General features: G+C 45.3%; 1 protein-coding gene across 9 annotated transcripts in view; it reads left to right on the top strand.

Moving 5' to 3' along the window:
• Positions 1-23695, top strand: part of LOC127046389 (leucine zipper putative tumor suppressor 3-like) — a 370036-nt gene that overhangs the window by 71396 nt on the left and 274945 nt on the right. The window contains exon 1 of one of the 9 annotated variants that reach the window (XM_050943370.1): positions 18797-18835. The exons of 5 other annotated variants lie outside the window; for them this stretch is intronic. The gene's annotated coding sequence lies outside the window, so the exon portion shown is untranslated. Of the gene's footprint in view, positions 1-18796; positions 18836-22308; positions 22666-23695 lie in introns of those variants that run through there. 3 more of the 9 variants (XM_050943369.1, XM_050943372.1, XM_050943376.1) reach the window with 3 other exon arrangements.

The following is a 23695-nucleotide window of genomic DNA, read 5'->3' as shown; positions in this document are numbered from 1 at the left end:
TTGCCCCCATTACTCCCCTTGGGAGGCTGTTCTAGAACTTCACTGCTCTGATGGTTAGAAACCTAACTGGCTTCGAGACAGAGCTTGATAAGTTTATGGAGGGGACGGTATGAGGAGACTGCCTGTAATAGCATGTAGCCAACCTGCAACTGTTAGTAGCAAATATCTCTAGCAGCCCATGATGGGAGATCAGTATAAGAGGGCTCTGAGTTACTACAGAGAATTCTTTTCCAGGTGTCTGGTTGGTAGGTCTTTCCCACATGCTCAGGGACCAACTGGTCACCATATTTGGAGCCAGGTAGGAATTTTCCCTAAAGTCAGATTGGCAGAGACCCTAGTTGTTGGTTTTTTTTGCCTTCCTCTCCAGCATGGGGCCCAAGGCACTTTCAGGTTTAAACTAGTGTAAATGGTGGATTTTCTATAATTTGAAGTCTTTAAATCATTATTTGAGTACATCAGTAATTTAACCAGAGGTTAGGGATGTAGTACAGGAGTGGGTGGGTGAGGTTCCGTGGCCTGTGATGTGCAGGAGGTCAGACCAGATGATCATGATAGTCCCTTCTGGCCTGAAAGTGTGTCTTCAAGAACAGTGAGGTATTCCGGGAAGTGTTGTTGGTGCGTCTCTGAGCACTGCTCCTTCATCTGATTCATTATTGAACCAATGCCTGAGCCAGCATGGAGTCAGGGGATGCGTGACACTGCCAGAGATGCATCTTTTGGGTGAACTGCAGAACAGACATCCTGACCACTTCTGCTCATTCTCCTGGCACTTTCTGATGCAATGTCAGGGCGTAAGGCTGGCCGTGTTCTAGTTGAGAGAGTTCCATTCTGTTCACCCCCGTAGCCTTCCCTGGAGATAACAATTGAACACAGTACTTTTCTTCACTTCCGGTCCTAAACTGTAGCGCTGTGTTGCTGTGCACTATCAGACCAGCTGTCATGTCCCACATTAAAAATGGCTGCACTTGAAAAGCAGGTGACATGATTCTAATGGCTCTATTCCAGGCATTTATTAATGCATCCATCACTGTACTGTACTAGGTGTCATATTAAAAAGCATCAGTCAAGTTAAATCAATCGCATCATGTATGTCAACTTAAAAGCATTAGTACCATTTGCACCGAATCTTATGGCAAAATATTCAGACGATGGGGACCTAAAATTAGGTTCCTAAATCCATATCTAGGCAAGTGACTTGATATACTAGAGGGGCTGAGCAGACCACAAATCTCCAATGGGAAACCATGAGACCAGCACCTCTGAAAATCAGATCACTTATTAAGCAGCATTAATAGGGATTCGGGACTCTCACTTGAGGCACTCAGCTGCAGAATGGGAGGCTGTGGGTGCTCTGAAAATCAGGTCCCATGTTTGCAAATGTTGACCTTAATCTGATCATTTCCAACCCTGCGAGGCATTTAAACATATAATGAAAAATGTTTAACATAGTAGTCTCCTTCCTCCAGCTCCTTCTCACTCCTTATGGTTGTGTCCATTTAGGAGTTTTGATGCTTTTTTTTTTTTTTTTTTAAGCTTTGGTAGCAGTCCCCCATCTCCTTCTGCTTTCCTAGAGTTGTCTGTCACGCTAAAAATTTCAAAATATTTTCCTTGTGGTCAAAAAAAAGTATAATAAGGACCTTGGCACATGCTTAGGAGAGAGATAATTATAGGATTTTCAAGCTAATGTGATAATATTTTACTTAAACATGCAGCGTAGATGTAATTACTCCTCCAGAGATGCCAGCCACAGAAGAGGATGAGGCAAGATGCTATTATGTAATCTACTGTTATTGTGCTGCTGTGGAAACTTTTGCTCTCTCACCACCTTTCCTCCCGTACAGCCTCAACCTTTTCATCCTAAACTCATCACTGTTGCTTCTTTTAAGGGGATCTTGTTGAGTCTGGTAGGTCAGCGACTGACCCAGCCTTAGCTGTTTGAGAAGCTCATGGCAATTCCAGGGAATCTATTCCCAGTGACTGGGAGTAGTGTCTTGTTTCTCACTGTTCTCTGGGTCTGATATGTTGATTTCAATGCGATTGGGGTCTGGTCCCAACCGGGGTCTGGTCCCATCTGCCTTTGCACTAGCAATACTGGAAAGTGGTAGCTCCTAGGCCAGGGGTCTCAAATTCAAATCACTACGAGGGCCGCATGAGAATTAGTATATTGGCCCGAGGGCCTCATCACTGAAACCTCCACCCCTTCCATGATGCCCTGTCCCTGCCCTGCCTCTTCCCACCCCTTCCCCAAAGTCCCTGCCCCAACTCCGCGCCCTCCCTGCCGGTCTTCCAATACCTTCCCCAGATCCCTGCTCCAACCCTGCCTCTTCCCCGCCTACTCTGAGTGCGCCACGTTCCCACTTCCCCTCCCCCGGAGTGTGCAAACCGCTGGGAGGTAGGCGGAGGAGCAGGGACGCTTGGTGGTGGGGGAGGAGGACGACGTGGGGTGGGTGGAGGATGGAAGCTTGGCTGCCAGTGGGTGCAGAGCACCTACTCATTTTTCCCAGTGGGTGCTCCAGCCCCGGAGCACCCACGGAGTCGGTGCCTATGGCGGGCCATGTGTTTGAGACCCCTGTCCTAGGCAGACTCTCCCAGCCAAGCCACCATCTGGTAGCTTGGAATCCTGCAACCTTAGCCAAAAATCCATACCACCTAAGGCATCATTGCAGATGTGCCGGTTTACAAGTTGCTTTTCCCCCTTTATTCCTTGTAGTGTAGTACGTGTCAGGCTGTGATCTATCATGGCCACTAGAGGTCCCTAGAGCTGCTTCTGTCAATAAAATGATGATGTATCCGTCAGCCTCCAATCAAAGATACTTTCAGTCAGACTAGTTCAAGCCCAGTCTATGGCCCTTTTGGGGCTTTGAAGCTTTTTCGGCCAACTAAAACTGTTTCTCTCTGTTGCTTCATTGCCTTTCGGTGGGTGTAAATACAACTCTGAGCAGATTAGTGGATGATGACGATAAAGTTGGAGGGGTTGCAAATATACAGGAAAATTGAATCAAACTGCAAAGCGACATGGAGAAATCAACAATGGGGTGCAGAAGGAGATCTGGTGCAGAGGACCATAAAATCCCACACCCTGGGAGAAGACACACACAGCCCAGGTATGAAATAGGGTGATGGAACCAAGTAGCCAGATCCACTGCTTCAAAGCAGATTAATTTTTCTGTCACATCGTCTTCATCTTTACCACTTTTTTCCTGTAACTAAGGACTATGGTTGCTGGTGGGGAGCTGTAGAGATGGGATGGAAAGGCTAGATGAGGACATGTTCACAAGGGCATTTCTGCAGGTATCTTAAGAACAGATCCATAATATGAAGGGGTTTGTGAACCACTGGTTTAGTGCACTGAGCACTGGACTGGGGTCCAGCCACTCCTGAACTCTTATCCTCATCTTGTACACTGACTGCCTCTCTGGCCTTCAGCAAATCACCTCATCCAAAGCCTGCTGAGGTCAGAAGAAAAAACACTCTCTTTTGGTTTTGTTGAGATTTGGATTTGGCCCCTGATCTCTTTGCCTCAGCTTCCCTCCCTATAAAATAGGGATAATGCTTACTCACTTCATTGGGGGTACTGGGAGGATTCATTCATTAATACTGGTGAAGTGCATTGGAGATCATAGAATCACAGAATAGTAGGGTTGGAAGAGACCTCAGGAGGTCATCTAGTCCAACCCCCTGCTCAAAGCAGGACCAATTCCCAACTAATCATCCCAGCCGGGGCTTTGTCAAGCCTGACCTTAAAAACCTTTAAGGATGGAGGAGATGCATAGCTATCGTCCAGTACAGGGAGTAGCCATAGCCATTCTGTGGGCTGGGCCATAGGATCAGAACAGATGTGCCTAGAGGTGAGTTCTGTCTCTCAGAACTGACCTGCAGGAGATGGTGTTTGTTTAATTCACTCACACTTAATGTCCCAGTTTTTCATTTCATTGACCGTATTCCCCTCCTCCATCCGAACTTTCAGTTGGCCCAGGGAATATAGAACAGCCCTGCATCTCAGGTCCTAATTTGTCTGTGTCAACAGACTTAACATGTATAATTTATAAGTGATGAATTATGTAGCCAAGGTTCCGGGAAACCTGCAGCACTCGAAATCTTGCTTTGTCATCAGGGTTTCCTGCTTTGAAGTTTCATGGCAAGGAAGTTAAGTCCAAAAGGAAGTTAAGCCCATTAAGTCCAGAAGGAACCACCATTCTGATCATCTAGTCTGACCTCCTGTATAACTCTGGCCATAGAACTTCCCCAAAATAATTCCTAGAGCGTCTCTTTTAGGAAAACATCCAACCTTGGTTTAAAAATTGTCTGTGATGGAGAATCCACCACAACCCTTGAAAAGTTGGTCCAGTGGTTAATTACCTTCACTGTCAAAAATGCGTGCCTTGTTTCCAGTCTGAGTTTGTTTAGCTTTAACTTTTCAGTTTAACTTTAGCTCTAACTTTAACTGGATCCTGTCAAATCTTTCTCTGCTAAATTGAAGAACCCGTTATTCAATATTTGTTTCCCATGCAGGTACTTACGGAATGTCACCCCCTAAATCTTTTCTTTGTTAAGCTAAATAGACTGAGCTTCCTGAGTCTATCACTATAAGACATATTTTCCAATACTTAGTTATTGTGATGGCTCTTCTCTGAACCCCCTCCAACTTAGCAACACCTTTCTGGAATTGTGGGCACCAGAACTGGACACAGGATTCCAGCAGAAGTCACACCAGTGCCAAATACAGAGGTAAAATCTCTGTACTCCTATTCGAGATTCCCCTGTGTATGCATCCCAGGATGGCAATAGCTGTTTTGGCCCCACTGGGAGCTGATGTTCAGCTGATTATCCACCACGACTTCCAAATCCCTTTCATAGTCCCCGCTTCCCAGGATAGAACCCCCATCCTGTAAGTGTGGCCTATATTCTTTGTTTCTAGATGGATACAGTTACATCTGGAGTTTTGGCCAGGAGACTGGGCTTCCACAAGCCTAAGATGAGCTAGAGCTCTGCTAGCCCCCTCTGAAGTGGGTCCAGGAAGCTGCTGGGTGGCAGCTGCAGCCCAGGCACTATCTAGGAACCCACGGACCTGGATTCGAGACCTCCAGTCCCTCACAGCTCGTACCATTCCTCCCTCAGAGGGGAGGGGGAGAGTTCTGTGGTAGCAAACAACCCTTTGAGAAAACAGCTACAGGTGAAACAACTCCCTTAAACGCTGCGCTGGAATAGGGCTATCGGCGTTTTGGGCATTGGCTGACTGCCAGGGCCAGAGCTAGCATGTAGAAATTGCTGGGGATGACCGTTCAAGCACTTGGATAATCTGGAAAGTGGTGGTTGGTAGTTTAAGGTGTGTGCACAAACCCATGCTCACTGGATGCATATTGCTAGGAGCCTTGGGTTAGTGCCAAGTGGCTTTTGGACCAAGCTGGCTTGTTTTCCAGTTGTACATTGATGTATAAATAAACCCTGGAGTTCGGGTGGAATCTCAGACCAGGCAAATCTGACTCTTGTCAGAGTCCCACTGCACCAAAGCCAGTTTAGCTTTAGGGCTAATCTAGAGGCAGCCTCGGCAGCTAGGCCAAAGGAAGAATGGGCCAAAGTGACTCTGGTCTTTACTATCAGAACTGACATACATTGAGGGGAGGGGAGGGGAGGGGAGGAGACGCTGTGTACCTGGGGATAAACACAGGACTTCAGTCTCCAGGGCTGTTAACCTGCCACCTTTTCACCTGTACTAAATTCACTTGACTAAAACAGGCGTGTTGAGAGTTAAGACACTGGGCACTCACCTCATTTCCCAGCATGCACCAAAAAATAACAAGAAGCCTGGAGTTTGTATAATAAATTACAGCCTTCTTTCCTGCATGAAGCAGTTGGCAGACACATGCCCCTAATTGCAGGTGAGTCCATATCGCCAGGCAGGGGAAAGAATAGAAGCTGCAAAAATCAGACGTACCCATTTCATCCTGAGAAGGATCAAAGCCAGGAAGAGCTCCCATTACACATCTGGTGCAGCAGCTCAGCTCAGGAAAGGTCCCTCCTGCCCCCCACGGGGAAGACTTCACTCTCGTCATGGCCATGGTCACACTACTCTGACCCAGCAGGGTGGTCTTGGCCACTCGGTTTCATGTCACAGCCTTTGTGGCTTGGCTCAGCAGGGTCTTTGTAGAGCCACTGGCTGCTCCCTGCTTCTCCCAACACACAAATGCGACAGTGCTGCGACAGATGCACTGCAGCACGGAGCCCCTACACAGCCTTTCAGTCTGATGCTGCTCCCCAAGCATCAGAACTACCTTGGTTATGGCCTTATGCACCCACAGAGGGTGCACCCACCTGCTCCTTGCTTAGCTATTCATATTGAATGGGAGTGATTTGTGCCCAGGTATAAATGACCACACAGAGCCATGGAGAATCACCCTCCATGTTTTAGAGGTTCCATTTTATTTCTTTATACAGTCAGAGTAAACAGTCGAGTGCATTGGCACCTAGGCAATTTGTTGTTGGGGTTTTTCTTTTTGGGCAGGGGAAGGGGTGCGTGATTGAAATGTCAAATCTGCATTAAAGATTTCAAGTGTTTGGGGTTTAACTGGCGGGGGAAAAATTTGAACTGAATGTTGAAAATACTTAGTAGATATATTGCTGGGACAATTTGCTGCATGTTACCAGTTGCTCCTCAAAGCATGTTGGGCCAAGCTGCTCTGTTCTGGGAATGGGCATGACAAAGATGGAAGAAGGAAACTTCTACATCTGTATATTCCTGTAGAAGGGAAGAAGCTCCATAGCTGCTTGGGCCATGGAGAGGCCACAGCTTATTTTCCAAAGTGTCAGTGTAGGACATGGGATGCAGGCAGACATCAGATTTAACCCTAGGAGACTTGCACCGGAGTTGGAAGGGCTGAAATCCACTTCTGACTGGTTTCATCTTTAAAATAGAGGCTTAAATTTTCTCTCAGTCATACTGAAGTAAATCAGGATTAACTCCATTGAAGCTGATGTGTAAAGGCGCTGTGAGGTCAGAATCAGAACCTTTGTCCTTAGAATCAGATAATGGCAGTTCTCTCCAGTGCTCAAACATCAGTATGACCACAGACAGAGACTTTTAGAGTCAGCGATTTCATATCAGTCCCACTGAATGCTGAATTCTTTATAAATCTCTAGATGACAGGCTGGGTTCTGATTGCTCAGTGGTGTGAATATCAGCCCTTCTATGGAGGTGTCCACAGTTAGGTGCCACATTGGGAAATGTTAGGCTAAACCTCTCTGTAGCCTGGGATTAATGGAGTATTTACCCATTTGCTTCTCTTGCTGGGGTGGAGATGGGGGTAGTAGTTAATCACGAGTCAGATCAAAGCCTCGGTTGTTACTCAAGCAAAACTTGAACGGATTTCTTCCCCTGGGCCCAGCAACCTTCCTGTCCCCTTTCAAATCATTCATCAAAACCCCCTTCAGCTCTGCCCCCACCCCACGCTGGTCTGACTATTACAAAAGACAACAGCCATGCTGTTATTAATTGTTACTAGATTATAATATAGTTTTCTGTACATATTAACAATTGAGTATATAAAATGATTATTTTAATTTTTAATATATATGCATTATTATATCATCATTTATTATCTGAGTCCTTGAAAGCATGTTCCCTTGATCAAATTCTCTCCCCCCACCCTTATTTTCTGGTAGCTCCTCTTCTTTTTTTCACCCCAAACCGTAATAATTTATTATGTCATATTATATTTTATTAATATTGAACACCATAGCAGCTAGAGGCCCAGCTGAAGTTCAGGGACCCCTGGTGCTACTCAGTGTATAGACAGAAGAACAGGAGTACTTGTGGCACCTTAGAAACTAACAAATTTATTTCAGCATGAGCTTTCGTGGGCTACAGCTCACTTCTTCGGATGCATAGAATGGAACACGCAGACAGTGAGCTGTAGCCCAAGAAAGCTTATGCTGAAATAAATGTGTTAGTCTTTTAAGGTGCCACAAGTACTCTTGTTCTTTTTGCGGATACAGACTAACACGGCTGCTACTCTGAAACCTGTCAGTGTATAGACAGTGAGAGAGGGTCTTTGCACAAAAGACACAAAGCTTGGGAGGGGAAACCGAGGCAAAGAGAAAGTGATTTGGCCAGGGTGCTGTGGGGGGTCAATGGTAGAGCAGGGAATAGAATCCTAGAATTCTGGGTTGTCGTGCCGTGCATTAACCGCTGGACAACACTGCCTCCCTGTAACAGGGCCATCTGGGCTAAGGAGCAGCCAGCTCTCTGTGAAGAAGAGCCCAGCAAGCAGGTAGGTGCTGGGAAATCCAACCCAGCTGGGCAGCATGAGGTGATTGGGGCTGGTGAATCCAAGCTGGAGGATGTAAAGGAGGAAGCCTGGGCCCAAGAGGGCAGGGAAGACACGTTCCTGTGCCTGTAGCAGAGTACTATGAGGTAGTGAGACCCTGTGGACCTGGGGCTACCAGCTTTCTAATAGCAGAAAACCGAAAACCAAGCTTTGGTGTAAGGGCTAGGAACTGACCTGACCTGTTTTCTCAGGTTGGTGACTGAGTGCCCCAGCCTACACTGCTGTCTTGCTTATTAAAGGAGGCAGGGGCTGCCAGACTTGCTTCAGTGGTTGAGGAAAGGAGCCGAGTGTGAGCAGGACAGAGTGTGTTATCTGTAAAGAGGTTTGTGGACTCTGGGAGCGGGGACTGTATCTTCCTACATGACTGAACAGCACTGGGCATGCTTTTGGGCCTGGATTCAGTGGTGCCAGGGTGAGCCCTCATAATCAGGGAATGGTGTGAAGCAGGAAAGGACATTAGGTCAGGTAGATAGGAGGCAGAAGGAAAAGAACGAACTATTTGCAAGTCTTTTACCATGTCTGGCCACATGGGAATATGTTCCTTTTTAATGAAGCATTTGTATGAGCAATTCTGTCTGTGTTCTGTCACCAGTGTAACCTCTTGGACTTTTGTTCTGGGTTTAGGGGAGACGCACACAATGGACTCTGTGTGCATGTGGCTTTTGTCACAGACAGACGAAACATGACGGCAGGAGTCCTTTGTTAATGTGCACGTCCTTTAATTCCCAGATCATCTGGATGGAGCTCACTTGGGTGCACTTAGTTCCTGATCTTGCAAACGCTTATGCACATGAGCAGTCGCATTGAGTTCAATGTGACTGTTCGTGTGTGTTGAGCCTATGCGGATGAATGGGACTGCTCAAGTGTGTAAGTGTTTGCAGAATGGGAGCCTTAGTGTGTGGGCGTCTAGAGGCAAAGGCTCTCCAGATTTCTTTTTAAAACATCCACGTGCTCACACCTACTTCAGGGCCCTTGACACACTCTCTTGGCATTTGTACTGTTGATGCAAAAGCCTTTTGCTTTGTGGGGACTTTTGTCTGGAACAACCTTTCTGGCCTTTCCATCTATTCTCCATCTCTTTTCAAATTGCATCTGAAAACATCCTCCCCACTTCTCCCACCCCCAGCTCCAAGCCACTCAGTTTCTCTCTCCAGCTGCTATTATGCATCACTTAAGGATCTAATTCTACAAATCCTCTAAGCCTAGCACTCCGGTTAAAGTCCAATGGCAACTCCAGGTATGAAAGAGAGTAAAAATTGCAACAAAGTTTTTATTTGCTGCTTCATAGCAAAAGTCTAGGAATTCCCTGGAGCTGGACAGCACCTATCACTTCTCTGTATCAGAATGGCGCTACATTGATTTACACCGGCTGAGGAGCTGGCCCTATGTTGCTAGCTTTTATGGCTGCAAAGTCAGTCTTCCATACCTGATCCAATGTGCTCCTTTCTTTCTGAATCTGCACCCAGACAAATGGTAGCTTGAAGTGAAGTGTAAACTGCCTCCAAAGAAGCAAAGGGATCGTCGTTATGGCTGAAGACCAGTGAGGGCAATTTAAAGTTTACTATCAGCTGTTTTGCTGCTGATCTTTTTTTAGCAAAAACAGCCAGGTCCTTTGGGATTGTGGGCAGAGCTGGAGTAGAGAACCATCCATCTGTTTCCCTCCAGTCAGACTCTGGGAGGTTGGCTCCATCTGTTCCGGATAGGTATCCCAAAGCTGGAGGCTTGTCCAAGTTTCTCTGGGCTCGGAATTAGATAGGAAGTCAGGTTTTCTCAAGAGATATGGGCCTGAGACTTCATCTGGAATGTCACCAGAACAGCCCTTTTTATGGTATTTTGGTACTTCCAGTCCCAGCCAATATCAGGGAGCAGGGAAATGTGGCAGGGAAAATAGAACATAAAGATGCTACTGCAACTTCTTCAGAACTTGCGTAAGTCTTGCATGAAAATCTTGGTCAACTTTAATTTAATCCGGACTGGTTCTCTCCTCCCCAGTGGACTCTGCATGGAGGCATTTCCCATGATTGATAAATAAGAAGTGGAAACCCTGATCTCATAGTGGGGGATGGATTTTTTTTGCTAATTTGTTGAAGGGGGAAATGAGTAATTTAATGTTTCTTCCCCTGTTGCTGAAGAAAAGTTATAATTATCTGAGCTCTAGAAACACACTGATGGTGCCAGAAGTTTCACAGCACACCCACCACAAGTTAACTTTCTGTAACTAAAACCTGACCTAGATTGCCTGGCCAAAAAATAACTTCTGCACATTACAGTGGATATACACTTCTTTTATTACCCTACTGCTGGACACTCAGGAACCTATTATCATTTACACCAAGGCGTGGTCTACACACACAACTTGTACTGGTATAAGTGCTTCAGCTATGGAGGTGTTTTACCCAAACAGTTGTACCCCTAGTGTGAAAGCAGTTACATCACAGTAAAGTTGCCTTATACTTGAATAGCTTATTCCCCTTCCTGAATGAGAGTAAACTACCCCAGTATAAAAACTTGTGTAGCAGGATAACTGTCCACATGGGGGCTGAATCGCTGGTATAACTAGAGCAGGGTGACTTGTGGGTAGACAAGGCCGAGGGCCTCTTTCTCCAGCGTGAGCCGTGTAAACTGGCTTTAGTGTAAATGACAATCAGGCCTTTTCTTTGTGCTGGGAGTAGAATCGAAAGGCTTGTCTGAACACAAAGTTGTACTGCTGTCGCTATACTGATGTACTAAAAGCAGAGTAAGTCCCTTAGCAGGAATGCGGCTATCCTGGTATAAAAGTGTGTATTCCTGTCTGGGAAGAGGAATAAACTATACCGATATAAAGCACCTTTATACTGGTATATATGGGTCCACACTAAGGGGTTTATAGCTATTCCAGTTAAAAATCACATCTCTAGCCAAAACAGTTACAGCAGTACAAAAACTGCATAGGCCAAGCCTAAGACCAAACATCTCTCTGGAAGCATGAGTGTCCTGAGGCCAGATCTACACTACAGACTCCTGCCCACACCTGTATTGGGCAGGGCTGTTGAAGAGGTGCAGTTCCAGACGGACCTCTCTCTTGTCTATTTAGATAGTGACGGCCCTTGGCCTGAAGATCTTACTTTCAGTGAGTCTGTGTTTGAGGGGATCTTCCTGGTTCTGATGGTTTTGAAAAACATGTTCACTTCAAACAAAGGATCTTTGATGGAAGTGGGGGGAAGGGGCCCTTGCCACTTCCAAGAATTTTTCTGTTGAACATTTACTACCCAAAGCTTTTAAGGAGGGAATGCTGGTGAGGAGTTAAACTTGAAGCCTGGGAATTGGGACACTTGGGGTTCTCATCTGTACTACAGACTTGCTGTGTGTTCTTGAGCAAGCACTTAACCTCTGTCTGCATTAGGGCTTTTCTGCATGAAGAAAAAGCCCAGAACAGCAAGTGCTGTATAGTTATTCTGCACTAGTTCCCCATGTGGACACTCTTATTCTGCTCTGAGTGCCTTTGGAAGCCCATTAACCTAAACCACACAAAGGCATTTAGTGTGAAATAAGTGTCTGCATGGAGAGTTAGTTCAGACTTGCTATTGCACTATAAATTCACACGCTAGCTACTTTTCAATAGCTTGCCCATGACTGCCCTGTGTAGACAAGCCCTTAGGTTCTCTGAGTAAAATCCTGGCCCCTTGAAATCAGGACAGAACTCGTATTGGCTTCAGTGGGGCCAGGAACCGGTCTGTAAAATACAGAAAATAATGCTCTCCCAGTTGTGCAGCTGTAATCCTTATTGTTTGTAATGTGCTTTGAGATCCTTAGAGGAAGGAGTCCCTTGTGAGTGTAAAGTACTGTTATGAGAGCTGCTCACAAAATTGTATTTTCTGTGCTTAAAAAAAAGGTTGGGTACTCTCTAAGTTTTTAGTGGGCCCTTTAAATCGTTGTCAGAGCCCTGCAGCCAGAGCCCCAGGATTTAAAGGCCCTGGAGATTTAAAGGCCCCACCTCTTCCGGTTGAGGCCCTACCCCCCTGCTCAGGACTCTGGCATACCGGTAAAACCTTTAAGTTACTTTTGCCCCTGGTTGTGGCCTTATTCTCCTGTAGCACGGAAACAATTTCCCCTTAGCACTGAAGAGCAACAAGCACAGTTACTGTCATTCCAGCAGCATATCAGTGGGTGTTTATTTTCCTCCTTGCTGAGGCTGTATCTATACTGTGACCTGCAGTGGCAGCACTGCAGCTACACCGCTGCGGCTACACCGCTGCGTAGTGTGGGCATTTCCTGCGCCCATCCAAGGTTTGCCTTCGATGCAGTTAGTCCACCTCCCCAAGCGGGGTTCTCTTCCATTGACCTAGCCACACCTATACCAAGGGCTAGGTTGGCCTAACTATGCTGCTCAGGTGTGTAAACTTTTTTCACAGCCCTCAGTAACATGACTAGTTTGGTCTCACTTAAGCGTAGACCAGGCTTTAGGTGGATGACCTAATGAGCTGAGGATGAGGCAAAAGTGTCTCTCGTTAAAGGGCTCCTAGGAATCCCAGCCATATCAGTTCCAGCTTATGCTCTTCCCAACCAATCATCACGTAAACAAGGCCCTGGTGAGGTGAGGGGAGGGACCTGACAGCATCTCAGGAGGAACAGTGCCGGCAAGTTGTGTTTAAAAACAATGACCTTGTATAATTAAAACCTCTTCACTGCAGAAAGCTTTTATTTATATTTCATAGCAACGCGAAGGCAGCTTTATGAATACCTAAGAGGTGTCACAGCTTTGCCCTTTGGCTGTCACTTCTTGCTAGCGAACATCTCTGCTCCACAAGTTCAAATCCATCATCATGTCATTGTTTAGATGAAAGAATCCTCTTCCGAAACCTAACTTTAAGTCTTTGTTTGCCTTTGCTGAAACTGGGAATATGTTGCCAGTAGTGCAAATTGACCTTCCAGGAAAAGAAGGAGATGCAGAGTGCGGGGCGGTGCTTTTTAATCTTAACGTGCTGAATCTGGAACTGTTTGACCTAAAAAATCCCACCCACTCCACAAAATTTCTCGTGAATAGGAAGCAGGGTCTGAAGGAGTGCAGTCAGTGCAACTATGGAAAAGGGTATATCAATCAAGCGATCAAAGACTTACTTAGAAACGTGGTGCTGGGAATGCTCAGAATTCTTCCGCTCAGAGTTGAAAAGTTTGTGCCTTTCAACCACATGGGCATGGAGCCTGTAGAAAAAGGTTTTCCCCTGCTGTCTTCTGTGTTCTCTGAAGCATCTTCCTCTGACTTATTTATAGATGGAGAGCACTAAGACACGATGGAACTCCTGAGGAGAGAAATGAGTGTGTTCTTAAAGCAGCTGTAACGTTGGGTAGCTGCTACACCTACATACTAAATGCTGTCACAATTAAGCCTTGAAAGCTTTGAAATCATGTTTATTAAAGGAATGGATACTTTGCACTTCCATAATGCCTTTTATCTGAGGATCTCGGCGAGCTTCAGAAAGCCACACAAGGCCCCATGCGTTTGAATAGGTAAGGAACCTACAGGAGAATTACTTCACCTATCACTGAAATGCAACCACCTCTGCGGCAGAATGTCAGCTGTTTGACAGTGAACAGCAACTGCGTGTGCACATGCTAAGCGTTCTGCTCACGTGATCAAGGTTTTAGAGTTTCCACATATTTCAGCAATATATGGAATAATTGTTTTTGTGCTCTAAAGTCTGACTCAATTCATAAGTTCCAAGGTCAGAAGGGACCATTGTGATCATCTAGTCTGCCTTCCTCTATAAAACAGGCCATAGAACGTCCTCAAAATAGTTCCTACAGCAGATCTTCTAGAAAAACATCCAATCTTGATTTAAAAATTGTTGGTGATGGAGAATCCACCACAACTCTTTGTAAATTGTTCCAAAAGTTAACTGTGCTCACTGTCACAAATGTACGCCTTATTTTCAGTCTGAATTTGTCTAGCTCCAACTCCCAATCATTGGATTGGGTTCTACCTTTCTCTGCTAAACTGAAGAGCCCATTTTAAAATATTTGTTCCCCGTGGAGGTACTGCTAGACTGTAATAAATCATCCCTTAACCTTCTCTTTAAGGTATTGAGCTCCTTGAGTCTATCACTGTAAGGCAGGTTTTCTAATCCTTTAATCATCCTTCTGGCTCTTCTCTGGACCCTCTTCAATGTATCAACATCCTTTAGGTGAACCTAATTTAATGTCGTTTACACCTTTCTTCTCCCTTCTTGGGTATATATTGCATCACCTTAAATTCATTTAGACTCGCTTAGATTTCCTTAAACTTACCGCCACTTACCAATGTGCAACTTACACCCTGTTACTTATTATTACAATAGCACTATTGTAATAATAATGTTGCCTTACCTGGTGATTTCCTTGATTTGTAGTGTTCGCGCTGATAGGGAATGCATTTGAGAGCACAATGCTAAGTGAGCTGTGTTCTTGTGTAGGATTGGTTCTCTAGATTTGTCCCTCTTCAAGGTCAGAAATGGACTAGTTAATATATTCCTAGGAGGCAGGGAGCCCCCAGAGGGTAGTCAGATAATACAGCCACCATAACACTTTCAGCAGGAGGTACCTGGCCTTGCCAAAGGAGACTGCAGTGAGCCCAAACCTGACTCTCTTGTGATGAAATTACAAGATCCCATTTTGCTAAGTCTTCCCCCTGCACCAAAACTATTCCGGGGGCTAGTGCATGATGGGGGACACTGAGGGACAGACCGGAGAGCAAGGAGAGAAAGAGAGAGAAGACGAAGGGGGAGGGGAGAGTAACATTCTGGAACTGTGGAGAGACAGAGACATAAGAGCGCCTGGGGATGTGCTTAGTGTTAATTAGCCGTGTTTAGTGCTTAGATACGATGGTAATAGGTGCCTGAGAGAGAGAGAGCAGCATTTTTCCAGCTAATCTGCATGACTTTATTTGGTCCATCACAGGAATCCCTTCACTCACTCCTGAAAGGCAGCCATATCGGAGGGCACAAAACAGCAGGGCAAATTGTCAAATCTGCTCCAGCCCCCTTGTGTTGCTCACTGGTGTAGAACCAACATAGCCTGCTCCAGTGCCAACCCCTGAGCCCAGCATGAGAGTTCTGATAGGGGCTAGAGAGATACAGTGCTTCAATAGTTCTGAGCTGGTGGGTGGACCTTGGGTAGTTTAGAGCAGCCCTCAGGCTGCTTTAAATTATGCTGAGAATGAGCCAGCCAGAGGACTAGGGAGCCACAGCTGATTCCCTTGCAGCCTGTCGCCACCTACCACAGCAGAGAAGAAGCTAGGGCTTCTAGTATCTAGTTAACAGTATAACATCAACATTACCCAAGAGGTTAGGAAAGGGAGTGAGGAAAGAAGAGTGCCACGCCCAGGTGAGGTTGCAGAGGGATTTGGCAGAACGTAGTTCCCCTCACTGGGATTTGGCTCAGACACTGGAGTTCACACCCCTCTTTGATACAAGTGCCATCGCCGCAGGTGTTCTGAACCTGAGGCATAAAACCCATCTCTCACAAATAGCAAATGTTCCTTATATTTGCTGTAACAGCAGAAACCCTGACTGGGATGATTTAGTTGGGGTTGGTCCTGCCTTGACCAGGGTTTTGGACTAGATGACCTCCTGAGGTCCCTTCCAACCCTAATCTGCTGTGATTCTAAGAAAAACCTGTTAGTATTATTACGCCCAGGAGTGCCATAGATCCAGGGCATGTTTCCACCTTTTGTGTACTAACGTTTGGATGGCAGTTGTATCCAACAAGAGACATTGACAGTCTGACTCCGAAAACAGTGGGGCTGTAATGGAAAGTAGGCGGTGGGGAACTAACCTAATAAAGGGGTTTACTAGTTAGTCACAAAAGATATGAAGAAAACTGCCAAGAGATGCATGGAAGCGCATAGTGCATCTTGGGGAGAAATACATCTTAAAGAGGTTGCAACATAGCAAACACGCACTGTATTCAGGCTGTCGTGTGCACAAAGTAACTTTCAGTTCATACACAGAGTTGCCACATGTCTATCCTGGTGGACGAAGCCAGCACATTGCTATGTCTTTGGGGCAGGTTAGAAAAGAGGCAGGACTCAGCTGAAATGAATATAAAAGATTCTTTACTAACGTGACAGGACACAGACCCTTTGGTCCTTTCTGGCTTGCTTGCTCTCAGACTGTCACTGGGATACATGCTGCTGTCTAGTGTCTCCTTGAATTCTGGCCTGGCTTTAGCTCTGAGGAAAGGGTCTGATGACTCTGTTTCAGCCACTTTTGCGTTATGACTTCTTGGTGTTCTTGGTATGCCATGACACAGCCTTTGTGACATCTCCAGCATCCTGACACAAGGAAGAAAGGAGAGCTGCAGAATACAGACCCTGGACTTCAGAAAAGCAGATTTTGATTCACTCAGGGAACTGATGGGCAGGATCCCCTGGGAGAATAACATGAGGGGGAAAGGAGTCCAGGAGAGCTGGCTGTATTTTAAAGAATCCTTATTGAGGCTGCAGGAACAAACCATCCCTACGCGTAGAAAGAATAGTAAATATGGCAGGCAACCAGCTTGGCTTAACAGTGAAGTTCTTGCTGATCTTAAACACAAAAAGCAGCTTACAAGAAGTGGAAGATTGGACAAATGACCAGGGAGGAGTATAAAGATATTGCTCAGGTGAACAGGAGTGAAATCAGGAAGGCCAAATCACATTTGGAGTTGCAGCTAGCAAGGGATGTTAAGAGTAGCAAGAAGGGTTTCTTCAGGTATGTTAGCAACAAGAAGAATGTCAGGGAAAGTGTGGGCCCCTTACTGAATGGGGGAGGCAACCTAGTGACAGAGGATGTGGAAAAAGCCAATGTACTCAATGATTTTTTCACGTCCATCTTCATGAGCAAGGTCAGCTCCCAGACTGCTGCACTGGGCAGCACAGTATGGGGAGGAGGTGACCAGCCCTCTGTGGAGAAAGAAGTGGTTCGGGACTATTTAGAAAAAGTGGACGAGCACAAGTCCATGGGGCCAGATGCACTTCATCCGAGGGTGCTACAGGAGTTGGCAGATGTGATTGCAGAGCCATTGGCCATTATCTTTGAAAACTCATGGCGATCGGGCAAGGTCCCGGATGCCTGGGAAAAGGCTAATGTAGTGCCCGTCTTTAAAATAGGGAAGAGGGAGGATCTGGGGAACTACAGGCCAGTCAGCATGGATTCACCAAGGGCAAGTCATGCCTGACTAATCTAATTGCCTTCTGTGATGAGATAACTGGCTCTGTGGATGAGGGGAAAGCGGTGGATGTGTTATTCCTTGACTTTAGCAAAGCTTTTGATACGGTCTCCCACAGTATTCTTGCCAGCAAGCTAAAGAAGTATGGGCTGGATGAATGGACTATAAGGTGGATAGAAAGCTGGCTAGATCATCGGGCTCAACAGGTAGTGATGAATGGTTCCATGTCTAGTTGGCAGCCTGTATCAAGTGGTGTGCCCCAAGAGTCAGTCCTGGGGCTGGTTTTTTTGAGTATCTTCATTAATGATCCAGAGGATGGCGTGGACTGCACCCTCAGCAAGTTTGCAGATGACACTAAGATGGGGGGAGAGGTAGATATGCTGGAGGAATAGGATACAGAAAGACCTAGACAAATTAGAGGATTGGCCAAAAGAAACCTGATGAGATTCAACAAGGAGAAGTGCAGAGTCCTGCACTTAGGAAGGAAGAATCCCATGCACTGCTACAGACTAGGGGCCGAGTGGCTAGGCAGCAGTTCTGCAGAAAAGCACCTAGGGATTACAGTGGACAAGAAGCTGAATGAGTCAACACTGTGCCCTTGTTGCCAAGAAGGCTAACGGCATTTTGGGCTGTATAAGTAGGAGCATTGCCAGCAGATCGAGAGACGTGATCTATTCGACCTTGGTGAGGCCTCATCTGGAGTACTGTGTCCAGTTTTGGGCCCCACACTACAAGAAGGATGTGGAGAAATTGGAAAGAGTCCAGCGGAGGGCAACAAAAATTATTAGGGAGCTGGAGCACATGACTTACGAGGAGAGGCTGAAGGAATTGGGATGGTTTAGTCTGCAGAAGAGAAGAATGAGGGAGGATTTGATAGCTGCTTTCAACTACCTGAAAGGGGGTTCCAAAGGGGATGGATCTAGACTGTTCTCAGTGGTACCTGATGTCAGAACAAGGAGCAATGGTCTCAAGCTGCAGTGGGGGAGGTTTGGATTGGATATTAGGAAAAACTTTTTCACTAGGAGGGCAGTGGAAGCACTGGAATGGGTTACCTAGGGAGGTGGTGGAATCTCCTTCCTTAGAGGTTTTTAAGGTCAGGCTTGACAAAGCCCTGGCTGGGATGATTTAGTTGGGAATTGGTCCTGCTTTGAGCAGGGGGTTGGACTAGATGACCTCCTGAGGTCCTTTCCAACCCTGATATTCTATGATTCTATGTATTCAAATTGGCAGGGCCTGATGAAATGCACCCTGAGGTACTTAAAGAAGTAGCTGAAAGAATCTCGGAACCGTTAGCTATTTTCTTCGAGAACTCATGGAGGATGGGTGAGGTCCCAGACACCTGGAGAAAGGTACTATGTTTGCCCATCTTTAAAAAGCAGAAAAAACAAGGACCTGAGGAATTATAGCACAGTCAAATGCAGAATGCTGGAACAATTTGTACAGAGGGGGTGACAAGAGCCATTGAACCAAACTGCAAACCCTGTATATAGTAGGAGTATCAGAGGGTAGCCGTGTTAGTCTGGATCTGTAAAAGCAACAAAGAATCCTGTGGCACCTTATAGACTAACAGATGTTTTGGAGCATGAGCTTTCGTGGGTGAATACCCACTTCCTCAGATGCATGAGGTTTCTACTGTATATAGTAGAAACCACTTCAAGCGACAGGGCCTGGCAGCACCCTTAGTTCCAGCACCTATGGTCAGATGACCTTCTATACATGAAAAGAAACTGGAACAAATTAATCAATCAATCATTTATAATAGGGTTATAAATAATAGTAAAGATGGATTTGTCAGGAACAAATCATGCCACACTAACCTAGTTGCTGACCGAGTGGATGTGGAGGAAGCTATAGATGTGATATATTTCGATTTTAATAAAGCTTTTGACACAGGCCCATATGACTTGCTAATAAACAGGCTAGGGAAATGTGGTCTTGATGAAATTACTGTAAGGTGGGTGCACAACTGGTTGCAAAATCATACTCAGAGTAGTTATCAATGGTTTGCTGCCAAACTGGGAAGACTTATGTAGTGGGGCCCCAGAGGGGTCTGTCTTGGGTCCAGTACTAGTCAATATGTTCATTAATGACTTGGATAATGGAGTGGACAGTACACTTTATAAAATGTGTGGATCCCCACATGTTAGGAGGGATTGCTAGCACTTTGGAGGACAGGATTAGAGATCAAAATGACCTTGACAAATTGGAGACATTTTGGTCTGAAATCAACAAGATTTAATTCAGTAATGATGAATGCAATGTACTACACTTAAGAAAAATGCAAATGCACAACTACAAAATGGGAATAACTAGGTAAGCAGTAGCACTGCCAAAAAGGACCTGAGGGTTATTGTGGATCACAAATTGAGTACGAGTCAACAATGTGATGCATATTAACAGGAATGTCAGGAGGTAATTGTCCCGCGCTGCTTGAAACTAGTGAGGCCTCAGTTGGAGTACTGTGTCCAGTTGTCAGCCTCATGCTTTAGGAAATATGCAGAGAAATTGGGGAGAGTCCAGAATAGAACAACAAAAATGATAAAAGGTTTAGAAAACCTCACCTATGAGGAAAGTTTAAGAAAAACAAGCTGGGCATATTTAGACTTGAGAAAAGAAGACTATAGGGGGATCTGATACGCTTGTTATAAAGAGGACAGCGATCCTTTGTTAGTGTTCACTGAAGGTAGGGTAAGAAGTAATCATCTTAACCTGCAGTAGAGATTTAGGTTGGATATTAGGAAAAAAATTCTAACTTTAAGGAAAGTTAGGCTTCTGAGGAAGGTTGTGGAATCCCCATCACTGGAGGTTTTTAAGAGCAGGTTAGGCAAACACCAGTCAGCATAGGGGGATGGACTAGATGACTTTGTGGAGTCCTCTCCTGCCCTACATTTCTATGATCAGTGTTTCTGTCATTGCAAATGGTCCTACAGTGGAAGCCGCTGTTTTCCATCTATTCTGTGTTCTTTCAGAGATGGTCTCTCTCTTCTCCCTCCATCTTTGATCATCTCGAGGGATTCCAGAAGAGAACCCTGTGTTCTAAACATTCTTAGCCAGCTGTAATCAAAGATGGCCAGTTTGAGGGAGTTTGTTTGTTTGGGGGGGGCTGTGTGTGTGTGTTGCTTTTGTTTTTTTTGGGGGAGGGGGTATTTTTATTTTATTATTTGCTTAAAGGGTTGCCCAGTCACTTCCAGCTAAAACAAACCTTGTGATTGGTGGAGGAAATCCCAGCACTTTGAAAGTTACCTCCCATTTGCACATTCTCTATGCCTGCCTAAAGGAAGAGCTACTACTAGCTCTACATTTGCTCACAAACTGAGCAAGTGGTCAATATAAATGAGGATAGGTTCCAGTTTTCATTTGAACTCTTTTTTTCCCCTCCCCCAGTGATGTAGAGAAAGTAGATAAGGAAAAGTTATTTACTTATTCCCATAACACAAGAACTAGGGGTCATCAAATGAAATTAATGGGCAGCAGGTTTAAAACAAATAAAAGGAAGTTCTTCTTCACACAGTGCACAGTCAACTTGTGGAACTCCTTGCCTGAGGAGGTTGTGAAGGCCAAGACTATAACAGCGTTTAAAAGAGAACTGGATACATTCATGGAGGTTAAGACCATTAACGGCTATTAGCCAGGATGGGTAAAGAATGGTATCCCTAGCCTATGTTGGTCAGAGGATGAAGATAGATGGCAGGAGAGAGATCACTTGATCATTACCTGTTAGGATCACTGCCTCAGGGGCACCTGGCATTGGCCACTGTCGGCAGACAGGATACTGGGCTAGATGGACCTTTGGTCTGACCCAGAACAGCCATTCTTATGTTCATTACTTTCTCAAACTTCCTTGTTGGCTTGAAATGTTCTATACTTTGTCTATGCCCAAAGGGTGGGATTTTTTTCTAGGTAATAAGTGTGAGCCAAATTGATGGAGCTGTTTTCAGTTATCTGAGTATGAGGAAAATGTATTATTCTTCAAATGTCAAACTGGATTTCATTTGTAGATCTTAGTGAAACTTTTTTTAGATGATGTCACATTGAAATAAAATTAGGCGGTTTTAAAGTTATGTATGTTTAGTCTGCCTTAAAATCAGAACTTATAGTAGGTGCCTGCAAACTTTAGAGGTACTCAAGTTTGAAAATTGGGACTCATGAAGATTAGAAAACTCTTCTGATGATTTTTAAGTACCTTCATTAATGATCTTTTCAGCGTAAATGAAAATGTTCTGCCAAACTAAGTAATGATACTTTTACACCGTCCATTAATGAGTGACCAAAAATCTTTCAGCCATCTTTCATCCTTTCTGATGGGTCTGCCACTGGAGTATATATGCAGTGTTGTAGCCGTGTTGGACCCAGGATATTAGAGAGACATCTTTTATTGGACTAGCTGGAATATATTGTAACACTGAAGGGTGGAGGGTGAGAAGAGGAGTGGCTTATATGTGGGCGATAGATTGTGTGGCTTTGCGGCCAGTTTTCCGAAAGTGAGTAGTGAGTTTAGGTGCCTGATCTTCAGAGGCTGTGTGTGAGCACTTAAAATCAAGCCCCTGTAAGGGGTCTCAAGTTGAGTCCCCCAAAAAGTAGGCACCCAAAATCACTCTGTAAAATCTTGGCAGTAACTCCTCAGCAGGGCATGACATAATTCCACAATGATTTTTTTTTTTCAAAGCTTGCATCCTGCAAGGAAAGAGTTAATGAAATTTAAGTGCTTGGAGGGAGCAGTTCCCTGTTACTAGCCAATCAGAGGGGACAAAGGTTCAGCTCTGTGCCTGTGCTAAGGTAACAGGTGATTTGTTGTTTACAACATGTAGTTTTGTAGAGTCTCCTCAGGCACCAGGCAGGTAGAGAGGATCTTGCAGCCCTGCCAGGAGAGCATGGGAGGAAAAACCTCTTGATCACGGAGGTACATGTGCAGCTAGCTTACTTTTGCTGAAAACATTCTCTGCTTTAGTCTCTTAAAGGAAGCTCTGGGTAAGGTGACACTATGGCGCTCCTTTGTTAGAGAGCACGCTTCCCAGAATGGGTGGAAACAGCAGAGCGCAGCCAGTCTGGACAAGGAGTACAATGCCTTACCGTCCTGTGTGCACAAAGGAAGAGCATCTATCCGTCAACTCAGGGGATTGCCTTAACCAGGAGCAGCCTTTCCACACGGTGATGGACAGAGAGGAAACACATACCCCAGGTTTACAACTGTTCTGACCATTTGTGTGGTGAAGGAGTTAGAAAGATTGGGTATGGTATCGTTTTCATTTCCTACCTAATTATGAAAGATGTAGAAAACATGACCTGTGAGGGAAGATTGGAAAAACTGGGTTTGTTTAGTCTGGAAAAGAGAAGACTCAGAGGGGCCATAAGTTTTCAAGTACGTAAAAGGTTGTTACAAGAAGGAGGGAGAAAAATTGCTCTCCTTAACCATTGAGGCTAGGACAAGAAGCAATGGGCTTAAATTGCAGCAAGGGAGGTTTAGGTTGGACATTAAGAAAAACTTCCTAACTGTCAGGGTGGTTAAGCACTGGAATAAATTGCCTAGGGAGGTTGTGGAATCTCCATCACTGGGGATTTTTAAGAGCAGGTTGCACAAACACCTGTCAGGGATGGTCTAGATAATACTTAATCCTGCCATAAGTGCAGGGGACTGGACTAGATGACCTCTCGTGGTCCCTTCCAGTCTTACGATTCTATGATTCTAAACAGCAGCCACTTTTCACTCCAGAGGCAGCTGAGTTTTGAGACATGAGTGTAGCATTTGTGTGTATGTATTTATACCACACTGAACTGGGTGGTGTGTGGATGCACCACTGCTCTCTGCTGGAGAGAATCAAAACTGCTCTACCATTGACCATAGGGCCTATGCAGCTTATGGAGCTTTCGCAAAAGTGGTAAGGGACTGGGACAGTGGAATAGTAGGATCTGACTTTGGAGCTGTTGCAGAGAAGTTTTGAATATGTGGAGCGTACAGCGATCTGATATGACACTGCCGCTTGTAGGGAGCAAAGGAGTTGCAAGTTTGTAACTGAGAAGGTTCCCTATGCTTTGTAAAGTTCTTTGGTATCCTTCAGCTTGAAAGGTGTTGTATGAGGCTTAGATAATACTCCCTTCCGTTCCTGTGTCATGCCTTTTATTTGCAGTGTTTGTTTTTGCCATTCTTACTGACAGTAGAAATGCAAACGATTAAGGCAACCCCAATACAAATCATAAGATCTACTATTTAT

This window comes from Gopherus flavomarginatus, chromosome 3 (genome assembly GCF_025201925.1).
Source record: "Gopherus flavomarginatus isolate rGopFla2 chromosome 3, rGopFla2.mat.asm, whole genome shotgun sequence".
In the NCBI taxonomy this organism is placed as follows: domain Eukaryota; kingdom Metazoa; phylum Chordata; order Testudines; family Testudinidae; genus Gopherus; species Gopherus flavomarginatus.
The sequence above is the reverse complement of the archived record's forward strand: the minus strand, read 5'-3'. Positions and strand labels throughout refer to the sequence as shown.